Source organism: Aegilops tauschii, chromosome 6 (genome assembly GCF_002575655.3).
Source record: "Aegilops tauschii subsp. strangulata cultivar AL8/78 chromosome 6, Aet v6.0, whole genome shotgun sequence".
NCBI lineage: Eukaryota > Viridiplantae > Streptophyta > Magnoliopsida > Poales > Poaceae > Aegilops > Aegilops tauschii.
The window spans coordinates 126,576,219-126,591,129 of NC_053040.3; the positions used below are offsets into that span (position 1 = coordinate 126,576,219).

The following is a 14,911-nucleotide window of genomic DNA, read 5'->3' on the forward strand; positions in this document are numbered from 1 at the left end:
AGTAAGATGTGGTAAACTATCAAAGTCAATGTAAGGAGTGGCAAATCTATAATACCTAAATAGTTCATCCCCACAATGTTATTTCTCTTGACATGCAGCCTATCCACATCAGCAGCCCAGCCACGTCAGCATTCTGTCACCCGCTTACATGTGGGACCCACTATAGGTTGACCAGCGTATCCACTGCCTTGGCCCGTTCTTATTCCCATTGTTTTAGTTAGTGAATCGTTTCAGTTCCTTTTTTTGAGAAGAAAATTGTTTCAGTTCCGTGCGTTCAGTTCTGGCAAACCAGCAATCACATGCAGCCCACTTCGGCCAACATGCAGCCCATTATTATATGCTCCAATACCGGCGCAATATGAGTTGTGCAGCGACGTCTTCTCCCCTTCCCCTTCCATACCGTCTCTGCATCTTCTTTGATACGGTCCTTCCTAATTAATACCAACCAACCATATCTCCACAGGATGTAATCCTTCCCCATCCGAGCCCTTATAAACGGAATACTGCATCTCCTTGCCTAGCATGCATTCGCCATCGCCTCGCGATGGCTCCAGTTGATCTTCTCGCCACCATTGCTTGCGGAGCAACACTGGGATGGGATCCGGCTTGCCTGCTTCCTCTCCATGCTCCCATCCGTGCTGCCACTTCATCCTACGGCTGTTCTTTTCCCTTTTTCTTTTCTAATCTAATCATCTTCCCCCCTGATTTTCAGGGGGTGGGGCCGGGCCTTATTTTCTTCCAATCAAATCAAGCCACGTATGCGGGAGCACGGATGGGAGCATGGGAAGGGAGCAGGCAAGTCTCGTCCACTGGGATGGTTAATATTTGGTCGATTTCGTGAGTTAGGAGGTTGATTTCCCTTCATGAGTTGGGTTATCTATGTTATTCTTTGGGAAGATCGATTGTTGGAAAGATTGACTACAATTCCCCCTGATCATTGCTAAGGTCTGTTTCTCCATCAAAGCCTCTGAATCTGAAACAAGGCTTCAGGGATTTTCTTTCCTTCTCCTTTGCTTTCTTGACCCCTTACCCATTAACTTGCTCTGGACGCAGACCAACACGTTGACGGACGAGCGATCGAGGTGCTGCATGCCGTCGTTCATGCCAACCCAATCCGACGAGGAGGCGCGGGCGCCACTGCTCCGTGATAGCGTGGGGCGACACCTTGAAGTTCTTGATCTGGACCATCTGGCCCGCCTTCTACCACAGCATCTTGCAACACAATACGTCATGCATGTGCATCTTGCCTCATCTCTTGCTATGTTTTTTCACAGATATGCCCGATTTCTATCACCGACACGAGCAGGTCATCACCCTGCGTTGGGGAGAAAGAGCCTACAACCCTGACCATTAGATTCGTGCTTCCTTTGTATTGTTTTCAGCACGTACAGTCAAAATTGCTTTTTGCAATCCGAATGCTTGATTTGCTGCAAGCTGATTGAAGTCATGTGCACGATAAACAACAACGTTAGGAATTTATTCAAGGTGCAGACAAGCAATTTGTATTACAGTTGAACCTTAGTATATACTATATTATGTTTAATTCCCCTGATGGTCATGTTGTTTTCTTTCTTAACCTTCTCTGATTAGTGTACTTACTGAAATAAATTATTTCAGTATATGTTTGGTCACAAACTGATCATACTACTTTTAATCATCGGATACTAAGACGATATACAAGTTTGGTCACAAATTGGTCATACTGAGAAAGGTGATTTCATTGTTACATTATAATGAAGCCATTTTCAATGGTTTTCTCTTTTTTCTACTTAAAGTGCTTTCTCCTAAAAGCTCTTTGTCACACTACCATCTCGCAGCAACGCGCAGGGCATTATCTAGTTATCAAAGTGCAAAGTAATAAGTGGCAAATTATCAACCCCCCTCTGGTTTCGGTTAGATAGCCAAATTGGTTTGGACGAATTTGATGACCGACGTTGGATGGCAAAAGAATTTTGGACCATCCGGTCCGGACTTTAGAAATGATTTGATGGACCGGGTTGAACTTACCCTAATTGAAGTTAATGAGATGACAAAATCTCTACTACTTAAAAAGAACGTAAGGTTCCCATTTCATCTTTCTTCCCATCACTTCTTGGTCCAACCTTTCATGTATATGATAATCAATCATCTTAATTTACTTACCTTCTGAACCAATTTCACTTTAATTTACTTACTAAACTTCTAATCAAAATACATTCACTAGCAAAATTTAATGAATATTTATTTACACAATCATATTATTATTAATAGGTAAATCACAAGCTAACATAGTAGAATATTTATATCCCATTGCAACGCACATGCATTGTTCCTAGTTGAAAAAAGGACGTGAGAGGCGAAAAATGCCAATGACGGCCGAGCCACAGATAGGCCGGTATCTGGGCCGTCCTACCACCATGGGGATGCGTGCAGTCAGAGTATATATCCTGTATTCGATTTATTTTTGGGCTGTATTGAGTTAGGTAGGTCCCGCGCACATGCAAAGGCATCTAGGCTTCACACACGCCTCTGACATGTATGCACAGCACGCGCAGCGCCGTACGTCCTGGTGCATGCATGGCCTCGAGCATGTGTGTCCAGCCGAGACCACCAGTTCATTAAGCGCGGACGTGGAGCATTGGTGACCAGCGAACAGGTAAGTTTGTTCATCATTAGCCATCATCCATTACTCTTAATCATGTTAATGCGATCACTCATGCAGAACTAACAAAACGAGTCAGGTGTAGACTCTATGTGTGCCAAAACCGTTACGACTAATATGTGAATGGATTTGATCTGTTTGACAGCCTAAAAAACCGCACAAATTAGGTACAGCCTCGCTAACAAAGCATGTGATGATGGAGCTAATAGTTTCAAAATCACACGTTTAGTGTTGACTTAACACACCACTGCAGCATTAGCGATGTCACTTTACGCGGGCGCACAGTGAATTTGTGCAGATTCCTTGTCATCCAACTGTCCGGCGTCAAAGAAGCGTCATCATCTCTACGAGAAAAGTTTTTGGGAGCAGTGCTTCCATCACTTGTCACCTCGTACTACCACCACATGCATTCCTCGAGCACGCAGGAGACCAGGCGGTGTGGTGCGCGAGCAAACTAGATGAGAAACACACAGCACAATGTGTTAACTGATTTTTTCCGCTCCAAGCGTCAAAAAATCAGGTAAAAAATCGTTTACTTTTCAGGTGATTAGCAACTCGTTGGCGAAGAACATACGACCATGGCCCAGTTAACCAAAGCCATGGCATGCGCTAATAGTTCTCGTAGGAGCTCATCACCCATCACGCGCCCCGGCTGTAGCCATTGAATGCCTGTACCATTGGACAGGGGCGGTGCATGGTGCAATGGAGCACCTAGAGAAGCTAAGACATTGAGTGGTCATTTCAATAGACCTCAGCCTACGTCTCTCTGTTTACAGCGGAGCAATCTGCAATCGCGTAGCACAATTAGTGGGGAAAAGAATCAATTTGCCAGCATGCAACAGTAACTAATTTTTTTCATCCCCGGGTGCATCCAGCTCGGTTGGTACAACACATTCAGGTCAAGGATATAACTACTAGAGTCTAAAGCTCAACAGAAACAAGATGCAGGCATGTGTAGTTAACAGCAGCCACAACAACATTTGAATTCAGTTTCTGCATACCAAAGCTAAGTAGTGGCATGATATCAATGCCACAGTTTCGAACTAGCAGTTATGTAAACTAAAAGTAACAGCCCCAAGATTTAACATGCATTTTACATAACAGCCCTATGATTTAACAAAGTACAACAAACAACAATTCAGGGAAGGGCATAAAAGACAGTTCTGGTGTCCAACAACACCACGGTTGATACACCCTTCTCTCCATAAGCACGCACAGACAATTGTAGCGATGTTTTCCTGTTGGGGTTCATCTCCCTCTCCTCAGGAGCATTGCCGATCCTAATCCTGAACAATTGGGTCAGCAATGTACCCAAAAAAATAAACAAACAGTTACAAAAGTAATAGTCACATAGAGAAACAAAAATAGATGCAAGTGAAGTTTGAAGATGATTCAAACAATCCGTTACAGAAATCATTAGACTACTGGGTCATCTCCCTTCTCGACATATTGGTCTCATTGACAATTCCAGCGCATTCTTCCTGTTAACATTTGCCTTACCTAACTAAGAGACACCAATGCATAAAAGCTCACACTCATGGCGGTGTCATAAACACTTCCATAGATTAAACATGACATGAAATCATTTACACTCATGGCGGTGTCAACTGCTCGCAGAAATGTGAATTTTAACAGGCTGGCATGCAAGAACGAAATGATCACCCCAATGCCTCACAAATTACCTATTCATATTCAACAGGAGTGTATGATCTAGAAATATACATCATTTACAAAGAATCTTCAAACTTGATGACATGAATGATAATTCATCATCAGACCATTGAGAATCTGGTAGATCACATATAAAAAAACTTAAGCTAACCAAGAAATGTGGGTGTATTCAAAATCTAACCAAGAACAAGGCCGACACATACTATGTTCAGAATTAATGGTTTTTTGGATGAGGAAATTTTAATCTGAAACACCTTCTGGTCCAGCCACTTGTAGCTCCGCAACCAGCGTTTCTGACAAGGGATGTGGCCTCGCCGCCACGACACACTTGACCATCAACGTTGCTCAAGTCTGTGACTCCTGGGAAAGTGGTCAACGAAACAAACTGAAATCCATGGAACAGAAGATTTTTGCAATCAGTGGTAGGAATTCAAACTCTACCCCACTTAAGAAATAATTATCAACCTTGGATTAGCACATCAAGAACAGAACATCAAATCCATTATTAAGTTCCAGCAGGATTAAGCATCAATTATCCAAGTTAGAGGAATCCTCAAGACATCACAGAAATTAAGTCAATCTGGCACATAAGCATGGGTATGAATAAAAAACAACATATATATTGTCTATAAAAACATCACGGCAAATTTGGACCTGCGCAGCAACAGGATGACGAGAGATCTATCCAGTCCAGACGAAGGGGATTACAAACAAACAAAAGAAAATCGCATATGTACAGAAGGAATAGAAGGAAGGGGATTACAAGAAAACAAAGGAGAGCAGTCTATTTTGGATTTAACAGCAGAAGTGATATGCATCTCGATCGAGCCATACAGCTAGATCACCCGTCTCAAAAGGATAGATGGAACAAAATAAAAATCACCAAAAAAAGTGCAAATCTGGAACAGATGATCAACAGCTAGGAGAAAAGCACAAGTAATTGACGTGTGATCCAGCCTCACCGACCAAAAAAATGAAGAAAATGATTTTTCCCGGCCACATTCGTGGACGAGGGCCTTGCCCTGGGCAGATCCGGTGTTATGCAAACTTGAGTTGAGTCGCCGCTGGAGTGGAAGATGACGCGGGATCCGGGTGATTTGGTCACCGGAGTGGAGGAGGACGAGTGCTCCGGAGAGCCTGAACCTGTACAAATCAAGCTCCCTTGGTCAACGTTATTCAAATTTGGCACGGGGATTAGGCACACACGATGACCTAAGAAAAAAAAGAAGGCACGGAATACACATACCCGGCGCAGTCGCCGCCGTTGGTGGACATCTCGCCGGATAGCACCCCGCCGCCGTCGCCCGGGGGGAAAGAGAAGAGGGCAGAGAGGACTGGGGCTTCTCCACGGGGTAAAGTTTTGGGATAGGGGACGACGAGATTCTCCTTCCTGTGCTGTGGCGGGGGGCAGTCGCGGTCGATGGGCCGCACAGAATACGCCTACACACTCCCTAGGCGTATCGCGGGCTGTATTTCTCTGCATAGGCCTGCCACCCACTGACGAGATGCACATCCCAAGGCCCAAATGGACGCCCACGATAACGGCCTACCTGTGGCTCGGCCTCTGAAAATCCGCACTCACGTGAGAGGGCCATAGTGAATTTGGGAGAAAGGGGGCTTTGTGCTTGGGAGGAGGCCACGTCTCCCCGTAAAAATCAACCTTGCTCGCGTCGCCCTCCCCCCAAAACCCTCCTCCTCCGCCGCCGCCGCGGCCACGATCGCCATGTCCGGGCCAAGCTGCCCCACCACCGTCCCCGTCGGGGAGGACTCGACGGTGCCTCCGAGGATGCTGCACGGGCTGGCCCCGGAGACGCTGAACCTTCACACGCACACGATGCTCTCATTCCTCTACTCCTTCCTCCCCAAGCCGCCCGTCTTCACACTCGCCCCCCTGTGCTGCGCCGCCACGGCCGCCTACCCGACGATCTCCTCCGTCGCGTCCTCTCTCGCCTCCCCGCCAAGGACGGCGCGCGCACCACCGTGCTCTCCTCGCGCTGGCGCGGACTCTGGCGCTCCGTGCCGCTCGTCCTCGTCGACACCCACCTCCTCTCCAGGGGCGACGCGGAGTGCCGGCCCGCCCGAGCCGGTGCCGTCTCGCGTGCCGTCACCGACGCCGTCTCCGCCGCCCTCAAGGCACATCCTGGGCCATTCCCCTTCGTCAGCCTCACCTGCAGCTTCATGGACGCCACCGACCGCCGCGTGCTCGCGCGCTGGTTCCAGATCCTTGCCACCAAGGGCGTCGACGAGCTCGTCTTCGTTAATCGCCCCTGGCCCCTTCCCGGCCTGCCCCTCCCATCCTCGCTCTTCAGCTGCGCCTCCCTCTCCCGGCTCTGCCTCGGCGCCTGGGTGTTCCCGAACACCACCGCCCTCCCACGCGGCGCCGGCTTCCCCAACCTTCGGGAGCTTGTGCTTGGCTGCGTCGTCATGAAGGACAAAGACCTGGAGTTCTTGCTCGCCGTGAGCCCCGTGCTGGAGATGCTCGCGTTCCATGGAAGCCTGGCCTCATTGCAAGCTCGTATCGCCAACCAGAGCCTACGGTGCGCGCAGTTCTGCTTGTCCATCCTGGAGGAGGTCGCCATGGTGAACGCCCCAAGCCTGGAGCGTCTCTTCCTCTGGAGAAATTGGAGCGAGCGGGGCCGCATAGGCGCAATGAGCACGACAGTCAAGATTGGCCATGCCCCTAAGCTGCGTGTGCTGGGATATCTGGAGCCAGGAGTGCACATTCTGCAGATCGGCAGCACCATCATCAAGGTACGCGCAACGGCATGTCCACTCATATCTCAGATTGCATTTCTTTTCATGAACAAGGTTTCTGCACGAAGCAATAGATGAGTCAAATGCTAAAACCGAACAATGTTCTAAAATTCAGTTTATTCAGCAGTAGTCATACAGTCATACTATGTGCCGACACCGAGTAAGATTAGCAAAAACGGGCAATTAGCATGATAAACCGAAATACTGGGCAATTACTCAGGCAATCAGTTACTGGACGGAGTACACGGTGAGTATGTATGACTGCTTGTTTAGGATTTAGAACATTGGTAATCATACTTTTGCCTTACGGTGATATGGATTGATGGCTGAAACTTTGAACAGTGTAACATGAGTTATGGGCCATATATCATTTCCAATTTCCCATCCGCTTGTTGCTCATTTGCAGTTACAAGTCATAGCTCCTTGATCCTCATTTACAATTACATAATTGCTTGTTATAATAATTTAGCTCAAGTTTCGATCCTTTTGCACCCCTTCCTTCTCCGTTTAAAATTTTGCATGATTAATTGATCTCCAGTTATCTGTTTCTTTCATGAGGTGGCCCTGCTTTTCGTACTCCTAGACCAAACTAATGTGTTTTTACTTTTAGTATACATCCAAACAATTGAATCAAAGGATAGTTTCGATTCTGTTAGTATACAAGAACCCTTTTAAGGTACTCTACTTTTCTCTTAGGAGGTAAGAGATGATTATACAATCTTAGCCGTTAATTGATTAAGGGTAAAGTTTTACCATGTGGCCATTCTGTCTATAGCATGTCATATCACTTTTTAGAAAGATAGGGTTTTTATAAGGATTAATTATCTTTTTCTATGTGTTAAGGATTCACTAATGATTTCCTTAATGGCCGGGTGATTTCTCTTATCTTTTACAAGATTTAAAAAAACTTACTAAATTGTACTCCCTCAGTAAAGAAATATAAGAGCGTTTAGACTCTAGTAATCTAAACGCTGTTATGTTTCTTTACAGAGGGAGTACATGACATATATCTCTTTACCATTTGGATGCTTATTTCTTCCATCAATGGAAGGTTGCCTAGTTCCTCGTAGGTCTAGGCTTTTATACTACTACTCCCTCCATTCCAAATTACTCGTCGCAGAAATGGATGTATCTAGAACTAAAATACATCTAGATACATCCATACCCGCGACAAGTAATTAGGAACGGAGGGAGTACCTCTTTACCTATTCTCATGAAGCATTGAAAGTGCAGAAAACAGCAATCTGCTCGTGCTTTATCACATTGATACTTTTTTTTGGTAGCACTGGCTTTGAATATATAGGGTATCGGAAAAGCATGTTGTGACCACAATATCCTAGCATTACTTTTTTCTTCTATTGCTTTGAATCATGTTTCTTAAATATTTTTGAACTATCTAGGGATATTTGAAATCTAGATATTTGTTTTGATGAACTATATTTTAATGTTTTTGTTTCCCAGTATCTAGAATCCAAAACCCGATCATTTGTGTGTTCGTATTTGATATTGCAATGCTAGTAATGTATCTTTCAGAAATTAATAATACATGCAGCTTTATTGAGTCCTAACGTTAGGTCTCAAATATGTCCGGTGCACCTTAAACACTCTATATTAATCTGTTATTCTAAATAGACGAATTGAGTAAAACGCAAGTACCCAGTTGATCACCGCATGATAAGCACATGTAAGCTGGTAAGGTCACCGAGCAAATAACCTTCACCAAATGTTAGAAGATTAAATGTCAATCGTGTGTGATCAATTTATGCTCTTTCGATGCATTGAAGGCTGGAACAAAGGCGAGCGCACGTACTACTGTGTCAAGCCTCCAGATGTTGGCTTTGCAAGTGCATTTTGGAGATTGGAGTCAAGTCAAGATGCTTTCCTAACTTGGAGACGCTGATTGTCGAGGTAACATCCCCCCCCCCCCCCCCCCCCCCCCCTCGCTTCATTTGCCATTTGGAGCATCATCAGTACATTGAATCAGATTGCTGCTGCCTGCGTAATCAGCACCATGTGCAGCTGAACTGTTTGCTCACCCAAATTGCAGTCTTTTCTTGAAGAAAACACCAGCAACCGTAGTCTCAAGTTCTGGCAGGAGACAAGTCCTATTGAGTGTGTCCAGTCGCACCTCAAGACTCTGTCTTTCTGTGAGCTACAAGGGAATGATGACGAGTTTGATTTCATCATGTTCATCGTGGAGAATGCACTGAAGCTGGAGAGGCTGATCATCCAAATTAAACAAGACCTAACTTACACTGAGAGGCAAGTGGTGGTTGCCAAACTGGGGGATCTTAGTTGTGCTAATTGGGCCAATACGAGCTGCAAAGTGCGATTCGAGGTCAGTACCAATCCTATCGGAAGTTCTTGGAGCATCGAAGCAGGATCAGATTTGTCTTCTGATGATCCCTTTTCCTGCCTCTGAACTCAAACGCGCCTGCATATTTCGGCGCCAAAGTTTTTACAAGAAGCGGAAGTGTTCTGTCTGCAGTATCCATTCTGGGCAATGGTTCGGTTGTTGGAATGTGCTCTGTGAAGGTTGGGCAGAGTTCTGTTGGACAGGGTTCTACTTCTACTAGCATGGGTAGCTTTGTCCGCTAAATTTATATGTAGTAGCATACTCTATTAAGGAGTATTTAACCAAAAACTACCACAATTCACGGAAACGTGACAGAAAACTACCACTTTACGATTTTGTCCCGAAAACTACCACTTTTTTATTAATCCGTGGCAAAAAACTACCAAGTGTGAGAACTGCTCGCTTTGCCTGGGTTAAACCCGAATCTGACTGCCCGACCCCACACATAAGCGGGCTAAAATCGGGTCCCTAGTTTTTCTTAAAAAAAGCAATCCAGTCCCTCACCATGTCCGCCGGCACCGAGCTCGCTCGCTCGCCGCGAAGGGGTGGCGCACTAGCACTTGTCGGCGGTGAAGCCGACGGTGTTCTTGGCGGTGTCGAAGCTGACGCGCACGCCCTGCTGCTGCACGTTGCCGATGATGGACACGGCGCCGCTCGTCCCCGCGAACGCCAGGCAGTAGGTCCCGGCCCCGTCCACCGGGATCAGGTAGTTCTTCGCCGGCAGCTTCAGCTCCCCGCCGCCCTCGAATCGCAGCGCCACCGCCGGCACCTGCACGCTCTGCCGCCCGGCGAGGTCGTAGCAGGTGTCGAAGAGCGAGATGCCGGACGCGCGGGGCAGGGACTGGGTGCCCTGCACGAACGCCTCGCGGAGCGCCCCGTATGCGCCCGACTGGAGCCGCGTCACGGCCGTGCCGGAGTCCACGATGACGCCCCCCGACCCCGCGTCGTCCATGGCGAACGCCGAGGATGGGATGGAGAGGGTCTGCCCGCCCACGGAGATACCGGAGAGCCCCACGTAGTAGAAGGTGTTGGTGCGCGGGCTGCGGAGGAGCGGCGCCGTCACGGCCGGCTGCTCCGAGTCGCCAAACTGCAGCGTGGAGGAGGAGGGCGAGTCGCGGTCCACGAGGCAGTAGGAGAAGGAGGTGGCGGAGATCTGCTACGGGAAGGAGAGCGGGCCGCCGCCGAGGGCCAGCAGCCCGGCGGCGCCCACGAAGAGGCCCTCGTTGTCGTGGCCGCACCCGACGGCCATGTTGGAGACCGGCGCCGAGTCGCCCAGCGTGAGCGTCTCGGCGGCGAAGTCGCCGACGGTGTAGGAGCCGTCGCCGTAGGCCACCTCGTAGAGGCAGGACATGCTGAGGGACTGGATTGCTTTTTTAAGAAAAACTAGGGACCCGATTGCATTTTTAGCCCGCTTATGTGTGGGGTCGTGCAGTCAGATTCGGGTTTAACCCAGGCAAAGCGAGCAGTTTTCACACTTGGTAGTTTTTTGCCGCGAATTAATAAAAAAGTGATAGTTTTCAGGACAAAATCGTAAAGGGGTAGTTTTCTATCACGTTTCCATGAACTGTGATAGTTTTTGGTTAAATACTCTCTATTAAGAGTCTACCTGCAGCTGTTGCTGCTATCGGAATGATGACTGATGTAATCAATGTCATGTGCTTCGTCGTCGATGTTGCATCACAAAAATTATGTTTGTAGCGGCTAGAACTCCTGAACCAATCTGTGCCTTTTGGTGTGATCGGCGATGCAGAACGAGTTGGGTTTTCGCCTTACCTCGTAGTCCTTATATGCATCCTGTCCTGCCTCGGGCTGAAACCAAGCCGGATTTCAAATCATCTATTCCCTCCGATCCTTCGATTTTACTAAAGCTTTCGATTATACTAAAGCTGCGTCAATTAATTTGGATCAGTAGGAGTACTATAAATCTTGTTAGCCTAAACGGCACCAGATTCCTTTGATGGGCATTCCAAATTTACTCTTTATCCCGTATCTCGCACGCTGCAAGGTTAGTCTTTTGGAATGGTTTGGCCTTTTTTTTTTCAAAAACACTAACACCCACAATCCGTGTCCGTTTGTGGATGCATGAATCTTGACATGATTCTGGTGCCACGTAGGACTGGGCTGGTGTGTGGGTATTCACCTGATCGCCTACATGTCCGTTTCATCACATAGAGGGGCCGGTGTGTGGGCGTTTAGCAGTTCGCCCACACGTCAGTTTTCACTCACGCACAAGGGCTGGTGTGTGGGTATTTGCCATCTCGCCCACACGCCCGTCTCCACTCCCACACCCAAGCTGACAGTTGCCATGCGTTTTGCAGTGTACATGGCAACTGTCCTAGTGTAGCAGATGGCAACTTTTTTTTTACCCGAACATGTCAGTTGCCATGTGTTTTGCAGGGTACACGGCAACTGCCCTAGTGTGCTTGTAAGTAGATGACAACTCTTTTTTTACCCGAACATGTTGTTTTGTCATGTCTCTTTGTAGCGCCACACGGCAACTGCCTAGTGTTAGTAGGTGGCAACTCCTAAGGTTTTCAAATCATGGCAACTGTAGTAAACCAGACCATACATGGCAACTGCTTAGTGTTAGTAGGTGGCAACCTCTAAAGTTTTCAAATCTGGGCAATTATAGTAAACCAGACCATACATGGCAACAACTGCAGTTATTGAAAATGGCATCTGGCACTTGACCTAAGATGGCAACTGCAGTTGAGCAACCATGGCAACTGTAGTTCAGCGACATGGCAACTGCAGTTAAACGGACATTGAAGAGGGTCCGAACCATGGCAACTGCGGGGACGCGTGGTGACTGTCACGCGGGGCGTGCGGGGCCGTGAGGTAGGTGGCTGAGAGAGGTCGTGTGGGCGTTATGCATTTTGCCCACACGTAGGCATATGAGAGGGACCGCAAGCAAAAAAAGAGGCGTGTGGGCGCTAGTTGTTTTGCCCACACATAGGCGTGTGGTCTGGTCCTCTTAGGCACCACACAAAACGTGTGGGCAGACCCCCTTAACGCCCACACGTGTGGCAGTTACCGTCGTCTTTTTTTTAACATAGTACAGACGCAAGCGCTGATACGTACGCGCATACACTCACCTCTATAAGCACCATCGAAAGACTGAGCCGGCATATAATCTTGAAATTTAAATAAATTCAGGAATATAGCGAGCACCAGGACTTGAACCCTGATATGCTGGGGATACCATGGTCCCTCTAACCATTAACCACAGGTTGGTTCGCTGAATATTTTGGCTTTGTGTATAGATAATATAGCTTATGTATATCTTCGCATACATTACAGATATATTTATCGACGTGACGCACCTGTTCGTTTCTGCATATCTTCACATACGTATTACTATTACTAAGAGCCCATTTTCTTCACCACCTGTTATGTTCAAGGAAAAAAGATGGGGGGTTGGAGATTGTGTATTGGCTACAAGCAATTAAATTTCTTGACTATTAAAAATAAATTTCCAATGCTAGTCATTAAAGATTTACTATATGAGTTAAACAGAGGAACAATTTCCACAAACTTGGATCTTAGGCCAGGTTTCCATCAAATCAGAATGCCAACACATGATATTCCCAAGACAACATTCCAAACACACTTGGGACACTATGAATATACTGTAATGCTCTTGGGCCTTACTAATGCCCCTGCTACTTCTCAAAATTTAATGAACAATGTGTTTGTGCCTTATATTAGAAAATTTATTCTGGTGTTTTTTTATGATGTGTTGGTTTATAGCAAAACATTAGAGGAGCATCTTTGCAGCATGTACAAATCACACTGGACATGCTCAGAATGAACAATTTGCCAGTTAAAAAAAAACAAGTATTCCTTTGCTACATCTGAAATTAATTATATGGGATACATTTTGTTTGCCATAGGGTTGCTACATATTCAAGCAAAGTGGGAGACATAGTAAACTGCCCCCCTCCTGATAACATTACCAAACTAAGAGGATTTTTGAGACTTGCTGTTATTGTAGAAGATTTGTTAAATATTATGCGAAAAATATGCAGGCCACTTCATGATGCTTTAAAAAAAGATTAATTTCAGTGGGGAGAGATACATGAGCAACCTTTCCACCAACTGAAACATATAAGAACTTCATGCCTAGTACTAGCACTCCCAAATTTTAGTAAGCCTTTTACAGTTGAGGTTGATGCTTGTGGAAAAGGTTTGGGAGCAATGCTCATGGAGGGAGGCATGTCATCAGCATTATTTAGCAAAGCTATTAGTCCACACTCCCTGGGAAGTCAGTTTCTGAAAAAGAGGCCATGGCAAGTTTAGAGGCTATTAAGAAATGGAGACACTATCTTATTGTAACGCCTGGATAATCAAGCTACAGTAATCCCCTACTAATGATGCCAAGTCATCACTGTTACTGTTGCTAATCTCACTTTGATTCAAAACCAATTCAAATTCAATTTTAAAATGAAGTCAAATAAATTATTTCTCCAAACAGTAAAACAAAAATGTTCGCTCGGTTGCAAATTTTTGCTAACTAAATGTCATGAGTGATTCAACATCATTTGAGATAGCTAATTTCCCCTGGGAATTAATGCAGTTCCAAATCAGCATTTTTAAATGCTTTTTCATTTGTGAAAAATCCAAATCAATTCAAACTCCTCCCAAACTTTTTGTGGCAGGTGCCAAATATTGTAATGTATTTATTTGGTCAAGTCCCACATTTTACAGAACTCCTTTTGGCAGCTCAAATATTGCATAGCATTTTTTCTAAAAAGAAAAAGAAAAAAAGGAAAAAGAGGAAACTAGCTACCGTGCGAATGGGCTCTTTCTACTAGAGTGGCCCAGCCCACTACCAGGGCCTTTTCCATAACCTCTGTACAGGGAACAGAAGCCATGGTGTGGTGGACGCGCGCTCGCCGTCCACGCCAACGATTGACGCCGTGTCGAGCATCCGACAACCCTCCCCGATGGATAAGAACACACCGCACCCTCTGGACGAACCCTAATCCCCATTCCCCCCTCCTCCTCGCTCGCTTTCTTCCCTCCTCTGCCGCTCGAAGGCCATCGCCGTGTTGTCGCCGTGCTCGCAGCCACTAGCCTCCCCGGCGCTCGGGAGGAAGTCGGGGAGCACCGCCGTCCTCTTCTGCACCATCTGCAAGCTTCAGGTCGAGCCGGAGCGCCTCGAGCCGTCGCCATCGACCTTCTTCCCCAACCACGGCCGTTGTCGTCCACGTCGCCGATCCGCTTCCTCTGGTCCTCCCCGAACCACCTCGAGCTCGCCCCGCGCTCACTGTGAGCCCCTCCGTCGACCCTTTATTTTTTTCCTTATTAGTCGCCGTAGTCCGCCATGCCCGAGCCTCCGGCCACGCCCTGACTCCGCTGCCGCGAGAGCTCACCACGACCCCCCTGCACACCCCGCGCGCGCCCGTCCGCCTGCGCCCGTGGGTGCGTCGCGCCTGGCCTCGTCCGCCTGTAGCCGCTCGCTGCTCATTGGCGCGCACTGGCCGCTC

The 14,911-nt window shown here is 47.1% G+C and overlaps 1 long non-coding RNA gene and 2 pseudogenes across 1 annotated transcript; 2 read left to right on the top strand and 1 right to left on the bottom strand.

The window, feature by feature from the left end:
• Window positions 1-391: 391 nt before the first annotated feature.
• LOC120967435 (uncharacterized) lies at window positions 392-1,543 on the top strand. Its single transcript, XR_005761213.3, has 2 exons — window positions 392-945; window positions 1,054-1,543. It is a non-coding gene; the product is annotated as an uncharacterized lncRNA (long non-coding RNA).
• Window positions 1,544-5,562: 4,019 nt separating this feature from the next.
• Window positions 5,563-9,784, top strand: LOC109734918 (FBD-associated F-box protein At5g60610-like; annotated as a pseudogene).
• Window positions 9,785-9,975: 191 nt separating this feature from the next.
• On the bottom strand, window positions 9,976-10,773 carry LOC109734919 (protein ASPARTIC PROTEASE IN GUARD CELL 1-like; annotated as a pseudogene).
• Between the last annotated feature and the right edge of the window lie 4,138 nt (window positions 10,774-14,911).